Consider the following 13,552-nt stretch of genomic DNA (forward strand, 5'->3'; position numbering starts at 1 on the left):
TCGCATTTTTTTGGGAATTGTGCCAATGGCAGAAAGGTGAACAAAACGAATAATCATTATTTATTTGCACACATTGAACTCAGGTGAATTCCGAAATATAAAGAACTAGCAATTGCAACGGAGTACAAAATAAGAACTTTTGAGAGAATGGTAATAAAATAAAATATAAGGTTAAGGAAAGATAATCATTTACTGACAATGTACTGACATTTACCGGTAAATGGTGAACAAAACCAATTTAAGAGAGTTTGACGAATGCACTTTTATCCGTTTTTCTTGGTTTATTTACTAATTTCAAAACACCAATAGAATTTAAATTCTTCCATTCAATAAATTAATAACAAATAAAAGAAAAATCGGACGGTGCCGGCCATGTGTATAGTAACACGTGCAATTGGGGCTTCAATGTTTCCGTAGTAATTTGTATGGGGCCAAAGGTGAATTTTCACGAAAAGGAAGTTTTTGCGGATTCTGAAACTACAATGTCCATAGATGAGAAAAAGGAAAAAAACAATAAAATCACCGGAGCGCTTTTTAAATTAATCGCGATCAAAGTTAAAATTTATAGTTTTTTTTAGGTTTTCACGATTTTGCTTGGAAACTGTAATTTCTATTTAAATGTTGCAGCTGTGAAAATTCTCTACAAGATTGGCCTTTATGACTTTTTCCTGGGTTTTACCGTTTTTGAGATATAGTCCGGTCAAAATAGACATGCGTATAAGGGGGAAATAGCAAAAATTCCCACAAAGCTGAATTTTGGTGGAGTGCTAGGGTTGGCCATTAGAAGCAACGTCCTAAAAGTCCCCATCGATCCCATGTGTGCAAAACAAGTTATTCGGGGTCAAAGGTCATTTTTGGAGGCATTATTCAGTTTTTTTTTTAATTTTTCTCAAACACGGTAACACTAAGCAAAAGCTCGCTAAAGTAAAAGTTGTAGATTCAATAATTGTCTACAAGATTGCTCTTTATGATTCTTAAAAAAGACTTACCATTTTCGAGATATCTCGATCTAAAGGTCAAATAAAAAATTAGCCGCGTAAGTACAGTATGAGGCGAACCGGTTAAAGTAACGACACTATGTGTTAGATACTTCCGAAAGCTTTCAAACGATATCCACTTTGCAGTAATCGGTTCAGAAAAACCGGGTCTAACCCGGTTTTTAAATTTGGCCTTTCGGGTCTAATAACCGGCGAACCGGATCCGCAACCGTTGAAAATTATACATTTCCGTAATCAGCGCAACAAACCCTACCTTCTGACAAAACTTGAAAAAAATCGGAGAGTTTTCGTTGGGGTCGTTCCCGTTGGGCTTTCGATTATACATGTGGGTTAAATGGGCTATTTTTGCATAAAATGACTCTAACATTAAATAACTGTACTAAACACACTCCGAATTTGTTGGAATTTTTTTTAGAAGATAGCTATGATTTCGCTCTTCAAGGAAATATATATTTTTTTGGGGGACAGACCCGATTACTTCGCTTATTTTAGCCGGTTCGTCTGAATATGTGCATATTTCCCTTATAAGTGCATAAAAATCATGTGTTTTTTAGAACAGCTATATCTCAAGAATGGTTCCTTCTAAGAAAAAAATTATAAGGGTCAAACTTGTAGATAATTTTTCTGTCTACAATATTTACTTTAGTCACTTTATGATTAGATCAACCGTTTTCCAAAAATAAATCTGAAAACCAAAAAACCCTTAAATTTTGACCTTTGACCCCGAATATTTTTTTTTGCACACATGGGATCGATGGGGACTTTTAGGACGTTGCTTCTAACGGCAAACCCTAGCTCTCCACCAAAATTCAGCTTTGTGGGAATTTTTGCTATTTCAATGTCTATTTTGACCGGACTAATATAGAAGTTTAAATTGGGACAATAAACTGACTGTATCGCATCCTTACACAACAATGTCATGCACGTTGAGCCTTAATTAACTTTAAGTGGAAGGTCCTTACACCTGGGAAGTTTTTCCAGATTCTGAATCTACAATGTTCATATATTAGAAAAAAAAACAAATTGACGAAGGGATTTTGAAATGAATCGCGGTTAAATGTCACATTTTTAGGTTTTTTTTTTAGGATTTCTGGATTTTGCTTGGAAACAGCAAGTCCTATCGAAATGGGCTAATGAAAATGTTGTAACATTGAAAAAAAAATTCACCTCAACATTTTTCCATTAGGGCTTGCGGTTTCCATGCAAAAATCCTGAAAACCTAAAAAAAACCCTACAAATGTGAAGTTTAAAAATCCCTCCAACGATTTTTTGTTGTTTTTTTTTTGGATTCTTCTCATTTATGAACATTGCTGTTTCAGAATCTGCAAAAACTTCCCAGGTGTAAGCGGTTTTCATTTAAAGTTAGCTAGGGCGCACCATACCTGACTATGTGTTATAAGGAGGTGATATAGTCAGTTCATTGTCCCAGTTTGAACTTCTATATATAACATAAAGGTCAATCTTGTAGAGAATTTTCAAAGCTACAATATGTCCTATAAATTTGAAGTTTGATTGCGGTTTCTTTGCATGGAAACCTAAAAATGTGAACTTTGTCCCGCGATTTATTTAAAAATCCTTTAGTCGATTTTTGGTTTTTGATTTTTCTCATCTAAAAACATTGTATAAAGTTGGTTCAGGCGCACCGTGCTGTTAGACAGTAATTCCTTTATCTAACTGATACATTGATATAATTTACATCAATTGAGAGGTCAATACTTGGTTTCATCTTTAGTTTTCGTAAGTTGTCCGAATATGCCCCAGGAATTTAAATTACTGATTATAAATTAAATTTGGATATTTTTCCACAAATTTATGGTCAATTTTAAACGCACTATCCTTGTCCAAAACTATTACCTCGTGCGAACATTTGTCAGTATTGAACTATAACTGTGATCTCTAGCGAGATTATGGTTACACTACCCACAATTAAAATTGGGGGATACCTGCATATTCTAGGCTGTAACTCTGTTATCTGACCACGTACATCAACATAATCAGCATCAATAAAAAGGTCAAGCGTTCCTCTACTAAATATAACTTACATTGGTTTAACATAGTATCAAGGAATAAAGATATAGTCATTTCACTAAAAACGTTACCTATTTTCACGCAAAAGTTCTGGTCAATTCAACCCGTTAAGTATTATCTGATCATCACGCTAAATTGCAAGCTACTTCTCTGCCGTTAATCCAAACCTTATATAAAATTTCGCGCCGATCAGACTACTCGTACCATTGCGACCTGCAGAGCCGCTGCAAAATCGGATACAAATTTCGTTTTTGGTCCATTTTATCCCTTAAAACCCTTAAATATTTCGCGATCATCGTCAAAAACTATAGAGATCTATTCTTGTCTGAACGCGGCCTCCATACAAAATTTCGTTAAGATTGGTCCATAATTGCGGCCTGTAGAGTGCGTACAATTTTCAATGGACGGACAGACAGGCGGACACACATCTCAAACTCGTCGAGATTTTAATTTCGAATTTTCGATGAATTGCTCGAAAAAAACAAATGTATAATACCCTTTCCACATTGTTGTGTAGGATATAAAAAAAATAGGTAAAAAAACTTTTTAAGTTAAAAGGTTTTATGTTAAGCATACATTGCAATGTTTAAGAAAAATGTACTAAAAACCAAAAAATAATAAAATAGTTACAGTCGTGGGAATTATAAACATATGCATAGACTAGACTAAAATAAACCGTGGGCACGTCAATTGTCTACAAATTATCGACTTAATGTGCGATAGAAGAATAGTTTAATTCGTCGGTAGGCAGTTGGCCCGCAGACGGTGAGAAAATTACTTACTATTTTCTTGCTCATGGAAATTCCAATAGTTATACACTCCATGTAAATTAAAGAGATGTTTCAACTAGTTTATCGTTGGACATTCACACTGCTGGCTGGCGAGGAATCGTTTCACTGCTCGTAGTTTGTCTTTAATCGACAAAGTACTACTGGCTCACCGCTATGAAACCCTAAAACTCGCTTATAATCGCGCTTGCTAGCTTGTTTCCACATTCTAGCCCTACTTATCACACGTCCATCGTTGTCGGTTGAACAACTGCCTAATTATAGTGTAACATTACAAAACAAATATTTTTAATCAACGATTGTAGACAATTGACGTGCCCCACGGTTTTATTTTAGTCTAGTCTATGCATATGTTTATAATTCCCACGACTGTAACTATTTTATTATTTTTTGGTTTTTAGTACATTTATCTTAAACATTGCAATGTATGTTTAACATAAAACCGTTTAACTTAAAAGTTTTTTTACCTTTTTTATTTTCTAGTTTTTAGTTTTTATTTCGCATTCTGTTTAATTCATTTAGTGCTTCATTATTGCAAGGTTTCTTGCCCGTTAGTTTATTGCAGTCCAACTCCTCTATACGTAGTCCCTGCAAAGATCTTACTCTACTAAGAGTCACGTAGGCTTGACCTTCTTCAAACAGTTTCGCACCTAAGTATACGACTGCGTGATCCACAGTGCTGGCCTGCATTTCATGTATTGTAGAAGCCCATGATAGTATTAAAGGCAACACACATCTGTGTGTATCGCACCCGTTGTTTTGTTAACCTGGCTTCATATTCTTCAGGCGTTTCTGACGCTATCATCTGTGTGTATCGCTCACGTTGCTTTGTTAACCTGGCTTCATATTCTTCAGGCGTTTCTGACGCCGTCATTTGTGTATATCGCTGACGTTGCTTTTTTAACCTGGCCTCATATTGCTCAGGTGTTTTTGACGCTAATTGTTCCCGTCGTTTCTGTAATCGACTATTTCTATCACCTTCACTTTCTTTAGCTCGTTTTGCTTTATACTTTTCTTTCGCTTTTTGAAGCCTTCGTTTAAGTTGTGTTGCAGTTTCTGTTTTATTTGTGTTTGTATTTTTTATATATTTTTTTACCATTTTGTTCCCACGAGTAATGGACGGTCGACCCCCCCGGAGGTCCAATAAAGGGGCAAGGCTATGTACAACAAGATGCGCCTGAGTCTTGAGGGGAAAACGCTAACGACATATGATTTTTATCCACCCTAATGTCATACAGTTCTCGGCCCTTTTTAACCTTTCACCTTAACTTGGGTGGTGTACCGCTAACAACGTATCATTTTTGCCACCCTAACGCCACACAGTCCTCAACACGATGAGAAATCTTGACTTGGGTGGTGGATTCAGGCTGGATTAATCAGATACCTAAATTACAGATTCAATTTCTAAATTTAAATCTTAATTATACGCCATTTAGTGGCTGCGCCCATCTTAAATATTGAGGTTGTATAGTGCACTGCATTCTTTTTGTCAAGCCCTTTTACTTGATACCCATATTGGTGGGATTGATAAAAATGGTTATCAGCCATTTGGTAGCGGCGGCCATCTTAGATTCAATTTTGCATAGTAAATTGTATTCTACTTGTTGAGACCTTTCATTTGATACCCATGTTGATGGGATTGATAAAACCTAAGTTATCCTCCATCTTGTAGCGGCCGCCATCTTGGATTTTAATTTTATATAAAACATTGTATTCTACTGGTTGAGCACTTTCAATTGATACCCATATTGATGGGATTGATAAAACCTACGTTATCCGCCATTTTGTAGCGGCCGCCATCTTGGATTTCAATTTTTTATAGTATACTAGCAAGTGCCCGCTACTTCGTTAGCGGAGAATTCACACGAATATAAGTGAGGATAATAAATAAATAAATTGAAATGCAGAGTATAGTTTCACCCGTTCCTATTTACAAATTCTTTATCCAGTAAAGTACGACAGTTTAAGGTTTTACCACATAATCTTTCTAAAAATCATACCTGTGGTTTTCAAATAGAACTACATAAATCGATTAATCAATTTGTGTAAATTTTGCTTTATTGATGCCGCGTAGAAGTAGCTAGAAGCTATCAACGGCAAAATTTTGTTTTCAAAAAATGTGGGCCGTAGTATTTTAAAACTATATTCTCAACGACTGTTGTTAAAACTACATATTCCTTTAACATTTGGTACCCTACACTACTTCGAATATGGCATAACTAAATCCCTTTAGCAATGAAAGTACTTAGCTCAACCGTCACTTCAATGTTCCTCGGAGGGGCAAAACAGTTGAATTGTACTTCACTAAACAGTATTTTATTAAACATAAAATGTATTGCAATTTTCTGCTGAGCAAACATGTATTTAGTTTCGTTGTAATTTTAAATATGTAATGGATATTTTACACGATATGTTTTACATATGTGTTGAAACTTTGCATATACATTTTGTATGTACATATTTAGGGTTGGTCGACTTTTGTCATTCTTTTTCACATGAACATTGAGGATGTCCGAAGAAAGTATTCTGCGAGAAATGTATACATTTGACTGTTTTAGTTATCTAAATGTTATACAAATTTTATTTGTATAACATTTATCGTACCGGGACTTTCAGGAAAAGTTGGTCTTAATATAACGTATACCTACTTTGGGTATCAATTACAGCTTGTAACTCCTGGGATTTAAAAAAATACAATACGAAATGTCATATTTTATTAGTATTTGTGCCATTGATCTTTATTAAGTCTCTCATATTAGTGGGCTATCTTATTCCCGACTTCTGTCTTCAGATGAACCCATAAATTTTCAATGGGATTAATATTTGGATTTTGGACTTTAGTGTCGATGTCTTCGTTGTAGTTGTATAACAACCAAGTCCTACGTAAATAAGATTTACGTCTGTATAGACTGTCTTGTATTGGTAGAGTTTATATTATAATTTTCAGTGTCCAAAAACCCAATTTTGACGTTGTCGATTAAATAATTTTTCAATGTTTCCTCCGAAATCCGTATTTTACCAAAGTCCTTGCTTTATATACAACCCCATGCCACAGAATAACGGATTGTATAGACAAAAGACTGCTCTCACCAATTATATTAACATTGAGTTTGTTGACAGAGCAACTGAATTAAAAACACAATTGTAATCATATTTTGTTCAAACAAAAACTGTATGGGGTTAGTTTTTGACGAAATCTACATCCTCAGATAAATGTATAAATGAAAATATTGCATTTTTTTTAATCGCCTTCGAAAAACGTTGAGTATTTTTGTTTGGGTCGGTTAACAGCATATAACATGATGCGGTGCTCTTGAACCAACATTAAATGAAAGGAGCTTACACCTGGGAATACAAAAATCGCCTAAGCGCTTTTTAAATAAATCACGGTCAAGGTTCACATTTGTTGGGGGTTTTTAGGTTTTCACGCCCTATCAAAATGGAATAAAGAAATTGTTGTAGCATCGAAAATTCTCTACAAAATTGTCCTTTATGATATTTTTGTAGGTTTTACCATTTTTAATATATAGATGTTCAGATTAGGACAATTCACTGACTGTATCGTCTCCATATGAAACAATGTCATGACTGCAATTTCCCTACTTTAACTTATATATCGCAAAAAATGGTACAACCTAGGAAAAAATTACGAAATTTTCACAGCTATAGGATTTTTTTAGTCCCATTTTGACAATACATGCCGTTTTCAAGCAAACTCGCGAAAACCTAACAAAAAACCTGAACTTCTCTTAAAAATGGTAAAACCTAGGAACAAATCGTATGAGTAATCCTTTGTCTATACGATTCATTTTTTGACATCGAGTTCGTTTACAGAACAACTCAATTAAAACACACAATTTTAAAAACATATTGTTCTAAGAAGTAATCCTTTGTCTATACACTTCATTTGTCTATGCCCTTACCATAACTTACAGTTCTCCGAACTTTACAGTATGTATTGCATTTTTATTTTCCAGGCTGTGAGAGGGTTGCGCCATATTTTTTGGGTTCCGTCGTAATAGTGCAACATAATTTTCATCTCATCAGAAAATATAACGTCATCAAAGTACTTTAACGGGCTTGAAATCTTCTTAGTAGCTAATCTGATTCGTCCTTTATATTTTGCGGGGAGAGAACTTTTTCCTACCAACATTATTTATTGAAAGAATTTTTGTTTTAATTTTAAATTGAAAATCAAAATTTTTACAAATGCATCGTTTGTAATCATTTTTTCTAACTGGACTTTAACGAATGAAAATCTGTTGTGCGACACCTATTATGTGAAAACAAAATCAGGATCGGTTTGTCTTTGTCTTTCTATTATTTAGTGGTTTACGATAAAATAAGTGCGCCTAGAAGTAAACTACAAAATTTGACATTATGAGTGATCTCTTACGGTATCAAGAAGGTATAGCATTGTTAATTTGACACATGTCTTGCAGAGGGCCAACTAAGTGAATAAGTACGTAATAATAATGAAAAATAAGGATTTTTGTTGTTGTTATTTTTGTGGTTCCAGGACGAATTTTCTAAAACCCGGCCTTATCTCGCACATTTGCATCAACAGTGACCCACTGGTAAAATTTCAAGCTCCTCAAGAAATCTACATCTTCAGATAAATGTATAAATGAAAATATTGCATTTTTTTAAATCGCCTTCGAAAAACGTTGGGTATTTTGGTTTGGGTCGGTTAACAGCATATAACATGATACGGTGCTCTTGAACCAACATTAAATGAAAGGAGCTTACACCTGGGAATAAAAAATCGCCTAAGCGCTTTTTAAATAAATCACGGTCAAAGTTCACATTTTTTGGGGTTTTTTAGGTTTTCGCGCCCTATCAAAATGGAATAAAATGTTGTAGCAGTGAAAATTGTCTACAAAATTGTATTTTATGATATTATCGTAGGTTTTACCATTTTTGAGATATAGATGTTCAGGTTAGAAAAATTCACTGACTGTATCGTCTCCATATGAAACAATGTCATCACTGCAATTTCTCTACTTTTACTTATATATCGCAAAAATGGTACAACCCAGGAAAAAATTACGAAGTTTTCACAGCTTTTCACATTTTTTTAGTCCCATTTTGAAAATACTTGCCGTTTTCAAGCAAACTTGCGAAAACCTAACAAAAAACCTAAAACTGTGACCTGAACTTCTATATCTCAAAAATGGTAAAACCTATGAACAAATCGAATGAGTAATCTTTTGTCTATACGATTCATTTGTTAACATCGATTTCGTTTTCAGAACAACTCAATTAAAAACACAATTTTAAAAACATTTTGTTCTAATAAAAACTGTATGGGGTTAGTTTTTGACGAAATCTACATACTCAGATGTAAAAGAAAATCTGGCAACTTTTCTCAAAAATCGACTTCAAAAAATTTTGAGTATTTTGGTTTGAGTCTGTTGACAGCACTCAACATGAGTAATCCTTTGTCTATACACTTCATTTGTCTATGCCCATACCATAACTTACAGTTCTCCGAACTTTACAGTATGTATTGCATTTTCATTTTCCAGGGCTGTGAGAGGGTTGCGCCATATTTTTTGGGTTCCGTCGTAATAGTGCAACATAATTGTCATCTCATCAGAAAATATAACGTCATCAAATTACTTTAACGGGCTTGAAATCTTCTTAGTAGCAAATCTGATTCGTTCCTTTATATTTTGCGGGGAGAGCTTTTCCTAACCCTTCGTGATGAATACTTGTTATGTAATACTTTTCTGCCTTTTTTACGTAACACACATACTCCCAAATCGTTTTCAATTACAGAACCAATCTTTGTCTCTGGGCCTATTATTGATTTCATTAATTATTTAGCGATTTCTTCAAATTACAGACTTTGAAATTGAATAGTTATGACTGTACATCTCCATATTCGATTAAATTCTTAATTGCAAATAAATCGTGGCAATATGCACATTTTTATTGCACTTTCATTGATTTGCAAACATTTAGTTATTACCAAAAAGTCAGGTCCATATAGTTTTTAGTTGTTGTTATTTCTGGCCGATTTCTGAATTTATTCCCCTAATGTTGTCTTCAACAGCAACTCATTTGTTCAACAAACCCAACATCATTTATTGAAAGAATTTTTGTTTTAATTTTAAATTGAAAATCAAAATTTTTACAAATGCATCGTTTGTAATCATTTTTTCTAACTGGATTTTAACGAATGAAAATCTTTTGTGCGACACCTATTATGTGAAAACTAAATCAGGATCGGTTTGTATTTTTTGTTGTTTATATCATTATTGATATATCACCAACTGCGACATCTGTTGCAATGGAAGATAACAATTTTCTTGTCTTTCTATTATTTAATGGTTTACGATAAAATAAGTGCGCCTAGAAGTAAACTACAAAATTTGAAATTATGTGTGATCGCTTACGGTATCAAGAAGTTATAGCATTGTTAATTTGACACATGTCTTGCAGAGGGCCAACTAAGTGAATAAGTACGTAATAATAATGAAAAATAAGGATTTTAGTTGTTGTTATTTTTTGTGGTTCCAGGACGAATTTTCTAAAACCCGGCCTTATCTCGCACATTTGCATCAACAGTGACCCACTGGTAAAATTTCAAGCTCCTAACTTTAGCCGTTTTGGCTGGGCGTTGATGATGAGTCAGTCAGTAAGTCAGTCAGTCACTTATCACCAAGCTCATTTATATATAGATAGATTGTATCTGCTTGTTGAGCCCTTTCATTTGATACCCATATTGATGGGATTGATAAAACTTACGTTATCCGTCATTTTGTAGCGGCCGCCATCTTGGATTTAAATTTTTTATAGTATATCGTATTCTGCTTGTTGAGCCCTTTCATTTGATACCCATATTGATGGGATTGATAAAACCTACGTTATCCGCCATTTTGTAGCGGCCGCCGTCTTGAATTTATAATGATAATGAATAAACATAATTGTATTGTCACCAAAATCCAAAGGGTATACAAAATTTCAGATTAATCGGTTGACAGGAAGAGGGTGAAATTTGAATTACTAAATTTGACCCAAGAATAAATAATAAAACAACCGGGGTGAGCTAAATAAAACCAAAAATTAAAAGTATTTTGCAGCGACACCAGTGGATGGGGTTGATGTTTTCATGTAGCGTTTGGCAGTGGGTTTTCGTTATTTTCGGGGCTGTCATTGTCCAGATCCAACTAAACCGCGATTTGCATTAATTTTTCGCAGACAAAATATTAATTTTTGAATTGAAAATACAGGAAATGGAGTTATTTTTGTCGCATTTCCTCTGTGCTCAACTTATAAACATATTAAAAATTACTACTTTGTACTTTTATTGTGGTCTTGAAAATTCTGAATACAACTCAGCAAAAAAAAAATAGAATTTACAAAATTTTTGAACACAACTCAGCAAAAAAATTGACTTTACAAACTGTTTATATCGATTTCCCCATATGAATATTTTTTACACTTCTAAATATCGATTTTCATCACATTCGAAGACCCTGACGCCCATTTTCTGCCCAATATATGTTGGAATTGGACATTCTTGGCCTTAATTTTGAATTATATGTCGTTTTTTGCAAAATGTTTACATGAGGAAACATTAAACAAGATAAAATGTTTTAAGTATAAACAGTTGTTATACCCCCATTCCATTATGAACTAAAATGAAAAAATTACCGCTGAAAATCCTAATTCCCAGTTTGAGCAAATTTGGGGTTAAAATGTAGATTAACATTTGAAAATATGTGACTGACATCGGGCGGTTCCATTATATGGTGACCAAAATGTGGTGCTATGTCCACAATTTCTGGTGGAGAAGAGTTTTGACCTCTAGAAAACCCTAATACACAATTACAGCAAAATCGGTCTGAAAATTTAAATAAAAGCTTGACAATACCTGAAGTCGACCGGTACCGCTTTGTGGGCGCTACTCCAAAACGTGGACCAATGTCCACAATTTTTGGTGGGAAAGTGTTTTAACCACAGCTTATTGAGTCGGCGAATGTAGTTAAAATCCTCAAAATACCCATTTATGCTAACGAGGGTATATACACTTTCATAGGGCAAAATGTGTTCATCAAAATAGTGGTTTAAGACCTCATGTATGTTTGGACGAAATTCGTTTCCGACAATTTGGAGTTGATTTAGCCATGTCCGTCCGTCTGTCTGTCTATCTGTCTGTCTGGCGGGAGCGCACGATAACTCTCGAACGGATCAACCGATGATTCCAAAATTATCCAAAATTATCGGTCCACTTCTTCCGGTACCTCTCCACAAAAGTTCAAAAATGTTCGAAACATTTGTGCTCACGATAACTCTTGAAGGAGGTAACCGATTTGGTCCATACTTTGCACATCGTGAAATTTCTACCAGACTTCAGTGAGGTTTTAATATGGACTTAATCGGTCCACTCCTTCGGGTACCTCCCACACAAAATTTCGAAAAAGTTCAGTTTTGGACCTGCTCTCGAATCACTTTGATTTTTGTTGTAACAACTTGTATTCACTGCCCCCCATACGACGGTACAAGATTCATCAGGGGCAAGTGCGTACTTCCTGAGAAAATAGCCTGAAAGGTGCAAAAAAACCCCTATGACACCCTGTGTGTGAGTGGTTGGAGCTCAATATAACTCTCGAACGGATCTGCCGATTCGGTCCAAAATTTTGTTCAAACTTAGTTTAATTCCGCAGATAAGCCATACATTCAGGTACTTCTTCCACTCCTTCAGGTACCTCCCCCACAAAAGTTCAAAAATATTCGGAAAAATCGTGTGCACGATAACTCTTGAAGGGAGCGACCGAATTAGTCCATAACACTGTGCAAAAAAATCGAACTTTTTTTCCAAATTACAAGAAACCCCGCACAGATTATGAAAGAGGACCGAAAAAAAAGACACATGTATCGGCGTTTTGAAAGTTTACGTCGGGAAATAACCAAATAGGCGTGGCAAGTTCCGCCCATTTCTATAGGTTTTGAAATATTCGACATCAGATTCCTTGGAATCCTTGTATTTTAGGTATAAAGTGTCTTTGGCCATATTGCTGACAACAATGCGGGGTTTCTTTTTATGAAAAAAATTAACCCTCATGCGAGTCACTAAAGTGGTATTTTTGGTCCCTTTTTTCAACAACTTTTAAAAACTCATTTAAAATGAGATCGTATATTCTACAATATTCAGTCAATTTTATTAGAGCAGGAGTAGCTGCCATCATTATAGTATTCAGGACATGCCAAAACCATGGATGTTAGGACTCGTATGTCAGATATATATTCACTGGACAATAGCCGTGGACTATCCCCGCATTTTCACATACAATAGTACTAAAATACGTAATTTTTCAAAGTCCGATCTGGGTTATCAATATTTTCCCTATATATATTCACCATAGATATTTCAGAAACAGTTTGGAGAGAGCACACATAATCTTCTGAAAAAAATTGTTATCAAAAAACTTCAATAAAATATATTTTGTGACCGCAGATAACGAAAATGTGAATAAAAACGGTAGAATATTGTCCTAAATCATATACAAAAAGCGAAAGCTTCTGGAGATGTTAAATATTATAGCTACAAATTCCTTTTATTCAGAGACTCATAATGAAATTTGATTTGAAACATTTCTACGTTTGACGCAACCCCCAAAAAGTGAGGTTTTTTAGGAGATTTTGACTCAGTATGGAATAAATTTTAATTAAGAGTCTAAAAGTTTAACAAATAATTTCTACCTATAATATCTAATTTTGTAACGTAAT

The sequence above is a fragment of the Musca autumnalis genome, unplaced genomic scaffold (genome assembly GCF_047663935.1).
Source record: "Musca autumnalis isolate F117 unplaced genomic scaffold, ASM4766393v1 scaffold_4, whole genome shotgun sequence".
Classification (NCBI taxonomy): domain Eukaryota; kingdom Metazoa; phylum Arthropoda; class Insecta; order Diptera; family Muscidae; genus Musca; species Musca autumnalis.